An 8,044-nucleotide genomic window follows, 5' to 3' on the forward strand; every position below is an offset into this window, starting at 1 on the left:
TGACAATAGGACAGGGGCCGTTATCTTTTACCTTTGTCCACGCGTTTCGATTTTAAGACATGTTCTATCACGATGTCGTGGTTTTTATCGTTGGCTCTTATACGTACAAACTCGATCGGTAAAATGTTCTCCTTAATAGGAAATTTCATGGTTTATTGTTGTATTTTCTTCTGTAATTCGCGATGGAGAAGATAATATATTTACCTGATGTGAAAATGGGGGATATACGTTTACGATGAATAAATTCTTTCTTTGTAATCTGTTATCCTTAGAACAGGTAACTCCAAAATAAATCTATTGAGGCAGACATAAGCTCTTATCTTAAAGGAGTTGCGTAGCTCCCATTGACGTAAAAACGTAGTTGCGTGCACGTTTATTTTAATGGGAAAAAAAACACTTGGGGTACGAGTTCATCTTCGGGTATGAGTACATTTGGGGTATGAGTTCATCTTCGGGTATGAGTACACTTGGGGTATGAGTTCATCATTGTTTGGGTATGAGTACACTTGGGTTACGAGTTCATCTTCGGGTATGAGTACACTTGGGGTACGAGTCCATCTTCGGGTATGAGTACACTTGGGGTATGAGTTCATCTTCGGGTATGAGTACACTTGGAGTACGAGTTCATCATTGTTTGGGTATGAGTACACTTGGGTTACGAGTTCATCTTCGGGTATGAGTACACTTGGGGTACGAGTTCAGGGCATGGGTACACTTGGGGTATGAGTTCATCTTCGGGTATGAGTACACTTGGGGTACGAGTTCAGGGCATGGGTACACTTGGGGTATGAGTTCATCTTCGGGTATGAGTACATTTGGGGTACGAGTTCATCTTCGGATATGAGTACACTTGTGGTATGAGTACACTTGTGGTATGGGTACAGTTGTGGTATGGGTACACTTGTGGTATGAGAACACTTGTGGTATGGGTACACTTGTGGTATGGGTACACTTGTGGTATGAGTACACTTGTGGTATGGGTACACTTGTGGTAAGAGTTCATCTTTGTTTGGGCATGGGTACACTTGGGGTATGAATACACGTGGGGTATGGGTACACTTGGGGTATGGGTATACGTGGGGTATGGGTACACGTGGAGTATGGGTACACACGGGGTATGGGTACACTTGGGGTATGGGTACACGTGGGGTATGAGTACACTTGTGGTATGGGTACACTTGTGGTAAGAGTTCATCTTTGTTTGGGTATGGGTACACTTGGGGTATGAGTACACGTGGGGTATGGGTACACTTGGGGTATGGGTACACTTGAAGTATGGGTACACTTGGGGTATGGGTACACTTGGGGTATGATTACGTGGGGTATGGGTACACGTGGGGTATGGGTACACTTGGGGTATGAGTACACGTGGGGTATGGGTACACTTGGGGTATGGGTACACGTGGGGTATGAGTACACGTGGGGTATGGATACACGTGGGGTATGGGTACACTTGGGGTATGGGTACACTTGGGGTATGGGTACACTTGAAGTATGGGTACACTTGGGGTATGGGTACACTTGGGGTATGGGTACATGTGGGGTATGGGTACACGTGGAGTATGGGTACACTTGGGGTATGGGTACACTTGGGGTATGGGTACACGTGGGGTATGGGTACACGTGGGGTATGGGTACACTTGGGGTATAGTACATGTGGGGTATGGGTACACTTAGGGTATGATTACACGTGGGGTATGGGTACACTTGGGGTATGGGTACACTTGGGGTATGGGTACACGTGGGGTATGAGTACACGCGGGGTATTGGTACACTTGGGGTATGGGTACACTTGGGGTATGAGTACACGTGGGGTATGGGTACACGTGGGGTATGGGTACACTTTGGGTATGAGTACACGCGGGGTATTGGTACACGTGGGGTATGGGTACACGTGGGGTATGGGTACACTTGGGGTATGGGTACACTTGGGGTATGAGTACACGTGGGGTATGGGTACACTTGGGGTATGATTACACGTGGGGTATGGGTACACTTGGGGTATGGGTACACTTGGGGTATGAGTACACTTGGGGTATGATTAGACGTGGGGTAGGGGTACACTTGGGGTATGGGTACACGTGGGGTATGGGTACACTTGGGGTATGGGTACACGTGGGGTATGGGTACACGTGGGGTATGGGTACACTTGGGGTATGGGTACACTTAGGGTATGGGTACACGTAGGGTATGGGTACACTTGGGGTATGGGTACACGTGGGGTATGGGTACACACGGGGTATGGGTACACTTGGGGTACGGATACACTTGGGGTATGGGTACACGTGGGGTATGGGTACACTTGGGGTATGATTACACGTGGGGTATGATTACACGTGGGGTATGGGTACACGTGGAGTATGGGTATACGTGGGGTATGGGTATACGTGGGGTATGGGTACACACGGGGTATGGGTACACACGGGGTATGGGTACACGTGGGGTATGGGTACACTTGGGGTATGGGTACACGTGGGGTATGGGTACACTTGGGGTATGGGTACACACGGGGTATGGGTATACGTGGGGTATGGGTACACACGGGGTATGGGTATACGTGGGGTATGGGTATACGTGGGGTATGGGTATACGTGGGGTATGGGTACACTTGGGGTATGGGTACACTTAGGGTATGGGTACACGTAGGGTATGGGTACACTTGGGGTATGGGTACACGTGGGGTATGGGTACACACGGGGTATGGGTACACTTGGGGTATGGGTACACGTGGGGTATGGGTACACGTGGGGTATGGGTACACTTGGGGTATGAGTACACTTGGGGTATGGGTACATGTGGGGTATGGGTACACTTGGGGTATGGGTACACTTGGGGTATGGGTACACGTGGGGTATGAGTACACTTGGGGTATGATTACACGTGGGGCATGGGTACACTTGGGGTATGGGTACACTTGGGGTATGGGTACACGTGGGGTATGAGTACACTTGGGGTATGGGTACATGTGGGGTATGGGTACACGTGGGGTATGAGTACACGTGGGGTATGGGTACACGTGGGGTATGGGTACACTTGGGGTATGGGTACACTTGGGGTATGGGCTCATTTTTGTTTGGGCATAGATACACTTCCATTGAACTTTTGACATCGCCTTCTTTTTTCTTGTTTGTTCATCATGAAATTGCTATCATTTAATTTGAACAATGTAAGAATTAGTTATATAGATTGATGAAATGAGCTGTAATTGCAAAGAAATTTAATATAACAGAAAACAATTACAATTCAAAGTTAAACAAAAACAAGATCCCAAAGTGACAAATATATGGCGACCATTGTTGTATGAACCACAGGGACTTGAGAATTAGTTACAGTCAACATATATTTGGACCTTCCCTAGTGTATACCACAGGGACTTGAGAATTAGTTACAATCTACATGTATTTGGACCTTCCCTTGTGTGTATCACAGGGACTTGAGAATTAGTTACAGTCAACATATATTTGGACCTTCCCTTGTGTGAAAAGCACATTGTGAGACTGTTTGAGTGACTAGATTAAAATTTGGTAAAATTGACACCCCGGTTAACATAAAGATCTATCTGGACGGCAGCTGGTGACCTGCCAGAGAGCAGTGATGACGGGGTATGACTATTCGTTCTAGGGCTGGATCAGACATATCCTTAGAAAATCTGTGCTCAGCTTCAAGTTCAAGTTCTCACAAGGAAAAGAGACAGGGGAAGACCTAGAAAAAGTTTATCAAGGCAGAGCTGGAGAGGCGGAGAGATTGGCCCATAGTATATAGTCTGTACTGTACTGACAATACTACAAAGTTCAGTATATTTTTTGCTCTTTCTGCCAACGTTTCTGTTTTGATATTTATATTTTATAAATCCTGCAGTCACATGTTCAAAAAGCCATTGATACTTATGAAATAGTCTGATAGAGAATTTCTGTATGTAGAACATAGGACATTGGGTCTCGGGGAAAAAACTTCAATTGCTACTCTGGGCGGCTGGTGTTTCTCAGGAAGTCGATCATGATCACAGGCCGCCGGTGTTGTGGTTTTGTTCTTGGGCAGTAAGTGATCTGGAGAACATGCAATGGACTTCTTGTTTGTTGTTCATTGGTGTAGCCACCAGCTGCTACAATATCTTACCAGAAAACATATGTTTGATCGTTCACTGGGAAATATCGTCCACAGTCATGTGTACATACAATTGTTCTCTCTGGTGACCATTCTATCTATTCTGACGTGTGGATGTTTTTGTCCATCCTGTTGAATTTTCTCCTCCATCACGCTGAATTTTCTTATCACCTTTCCTATAAAACATTTAGCATCTCTCTCTAATACTAATCATCAACAACTTTTCTTCGTGATGTAAATCTTTCGATAGTTTATTGGTTGTCATATGTCATACATGGGTAACACCAACAAATCAAACAATTATAATATCAGTTGATCTTCCTATAGTACATGGTACAATTTATATCAAATCATTTCACATTTAATTGATATACTCACTTCAGAGCCCTTCTCATACATAAAAGTTAATACCAAAGTTTTTTTCTGGGCTAAATTATTTTACTGGTAAGAAACATAGATCACTAACCTGCGTGCTAGCTAGGTAAGGTATTTAACACTGAAGTTGTTTACTTCTAGGCCTAAAGTGATGTGATCATTTGGAAGCACAGGGACCTGAGAATTTGTTACAGTCTTTATGTATTTTTATACAGACATAAAATATGTCATTTCATGATATGTTGATGTAATCTCTAACATTTCTAACGATGTTATAACACCTGAGGAGGACAAAAGACTGAAACCAATTTTCCTGGTCCCTGTGTCTGGAAACTCTGGTCTGTACTTTCATAACAAATATAGTAAAACACAACTGGAATTATGTAACAGGTGACCAGACCTGGACTCAAACTGGAGACCATTTCAGCTTTACCTAACTAGAAACCGGAGATCATTTCAGCTTTACCTAACTAGAAACCGGAGATCATTTCAGCTTTACCTAACTAGAAACCGGAGATCATTTCAGCTTTACCTAACTAGAAACCGGAGATCATTTCAGCTTTACCTAACTAGAAACCGGAGATCATTTCAGCTTTACCTAACTAGAAACGGAGACCATTTCAGCTTTACCTAACTAGAAACAGGAGACCATTTCAGCTTTACCTAACTAGAAACCGGAGATCATTTCAGCTTTACCTAACTAGAAACGGAGACCATTTCAGCTTTACCTAACTAGAAACAGGAGACCATTTCAGCTTTACCTAACTAGAAACCGGAGATCATTTCAGCTTTACCTAACTAGAAACGGAGACCATTTCAGCTTTACCTAACTTCAAACCTGATACCATTTCAGCTTTACCTTACCAATTTCAGCTTTACCTTACTAATTTCAGCTTTACCTTACTAATTTCAGTTTTACCTACGTACACATGTGTTAGGCACAGTCCAGTTCTGCTATATTCCTCCTCCATTCAACAAAGTAATTTTTCCCAAACATACACACAAGATCTTATACCATTAGTTGAGCTCCAAATGTTACAGGAGAGGAAACAAGAGCAATCAATGATTGCGAAAGCTCACCGGCGACAGCAATCACACTATGCATTCATTTTTTATGTATGTATAAGTATGTCATTTTGAAATTGTATGTCACATAATATTGCTCCTAGACCTCTAATGGATGTATAAACCAAATAAGAAGGGTGTGGACTTACAAGCTTTCCAAAACTAACCCCCAAAATCTTTTTAAGTGGGTTTTTGTGTCAAAAAAAGTAAGTCCATTAAATGGTAAAATGCCAAAAAAAATTACAATTTTTTCTGCATGATTTTGCCACAGCATCACTCCTGGATCTCTAATGAATGTATAAACCAAATTAGAAGGGTGATAGGTGTATACTTTTGGACTTACCCCAAAAACTTTAAAGTGAGTTTTGGTGTCAAAAACGTAAGTTAAGTCCACAAAATGGTAAAATGCGAAAAAATCATAATTTTTTTCTGCATGAATTGTCCATAACATCATTTCTCTACCTCTAATGATGTATAAACCAAATTAGAAGGGCATGAGGTGTATACTTTTGGACTTACGAGCTTTCCAAAAACTTACCCCAAAAACCTTAAAGTTTTGGGGTGGGACGCTGACACCGACGCCGACACCGACGCCGACACCGACGCCGACGCAGATGCCGGGGTGACAGCATTAGCTCTCGGTTACTCGTAACTGGTGAGCTAAAAATGCAACGACCAGACTCGGACTCAAACTCTGTACCTCCAAACACTAGATACCCTCATTCCATGGGAGCTACCTGGCCACTGACATTCAAGCCAGTCCAGTTCTGCTACATTCTTCCTTGCTTCAACAAAGTCTTCGACCATGAAGACACACAAGACCCTATACCACCTCTGTGAGTATTTAGATGGGTGCTTAATGTAACAGAAGAGAGGAAATGCAACAACCAGACAGGGACTCCAACACAGGACCTCCGCACTCTAGACAAGTGATCTGACCATTCATGCTACCTGACCATTCAGCACAATCAGTTCTGCTACATAGTTATATTTTGGTCAAAATAATTGGATGTACAAGCTGTAGGTTATGAAATCCCTAGCAAGAATTGATCATTTCTTTAACTAAAGATAAATTATTTCACAAACTTTATGCTACAAATGGTCTATACCACCTGCTGATTTTCCAGTAACATTAGCAAGATCTAAAGGAATACAAAAATGTAATTACTGTTATCTTAGACAACCAATCATCTTGCCAAAAGCTGTGAATCTGATGTTGACACAATTTGGCACACATAGACCAATAGTGAAGAAGGTATGATCTACACTGGTAAACTTTAACATTGTACGGTTAGAAACAAGAGTAATTTAACATTGTATGGTTAGAAACAAGAGTAAACAGTTTTTTGTGTGTTTTTTATGATCTTGTGTTACTGAAAGAGGATACAAGGCTAATGAAGAGCATTTCTATTGGGGGGAAAAAGCATGACAAAAATTCAAGCATGTGCAGTTGACAAACAAATGTCTGAAAAGATTCCCATAGACTTAAAAACACTTCAACATAAAAGTCAAATGGATGTCTATAATGAGTCTAACACCAAAACCAGTTTGACAGTTGGTGGCTGACATGTAATATATATAAAATATCCTACATCAACATCATTTTTTATATACTGACTTGATAATTTCATTGATTCCTGATAGACCATACCAATCTTATGAATATTTAAAAAGTCATTACACATCAAAAAAATTGACAAACTTAAGCTTGATTCCATGATAAAAATTTCATACTATATACTCACACATTCAAAGAACATGCAGACTTGCATAAAATGTTTTTTGGCTCAGTAATTTATTTCAAATAAAACACCTTATTTATGTAATGCTGAAGTATATAACAAAGAAAACAATATATATACCGGTATATAAAAAAAAAAAAAACTAGAAGGTATTTCAGTGTCCGCTCAAAGTTTTTCCTGGCCATTTTGGAAATTGTCACTTGACAATTTTTTTTTTATTTGTGCAGCAGTGAAAACAATAGGCCCATGAGCCTGAACAGTCACAAGAGTCGAAATGTATTTACAATGTGAAACTCAGGGCCATGAAATTTATAATTTTGGTTAAGAACCTTAAGGTCCTTCCATCAATAAAAAGAATATGATTCTACAACATTGTGTTAATGAGATGAAGATTTCTGAGATTTCAGTCAATTTGATCCTTTTTGGCCCTGCCCCTCAATCCCCTGCGGGCAGCCAGGGTCATTATGTGCACCCCAACAAACTGCTAATTATATACTAATAATTCTAATAAACTTTGAATGATTTCCAATAGAAGTGAAAACAATTAAGCACAAAAATGTGGTTTTCCTCTATAAAGTAAAGTTTACCCAGGAGAAAACTTGAAACCATGGGGCCATATAATTTACAACTTTGGTTGACCTTTGGAAAGTTTCTGCAAAAATTCAACAAAATTGGTTCAAAAGTTTTTGAAAAGAATTCGAAAATGTGAAAATGTTAACTTACAATGGATAACTGACGATGGATAAAACCAGATTGGA

General features: G+C 41.2%; 1 long non-coding RNA gene across 1 annotated transcript; it reads right to left on the minus strand.

The window, feature by feature from the left end:
- Nucleotides 1-4,325: 4,325 nt before the first annotated feature.
- LOC117316146 lies at nt 4,326-5,635 on the minus strand. Its single transcript, XR_004529831.1, has 2 exons — nt 5,306-5,635; nt 4,326-5,207 (listed from the first exon to the last, which is right to left on the minus strand). It is a non-coding gene; the product is annotated as an uncharacterized LOC117316146 (long non-coding RNA).
- Nucleotides 5,636-8,044: the final 2,409 nt, after the last annotated feature.

The sequence above is a fragment of the Pecten maximus genome, chromosome 18, assembly GCF_902652985.1.
Source record: "Pecten maximus chromosome 18, xPecMax1.1, whole genome shotgun sequence".
Classification (NCBI taxonomy): domain Eukaryota; kingdom Metazoa; phylum Mollusca; class Bivalvia; order Pectinida; family Pectinidae; genus Pecten; species Pecten maximus.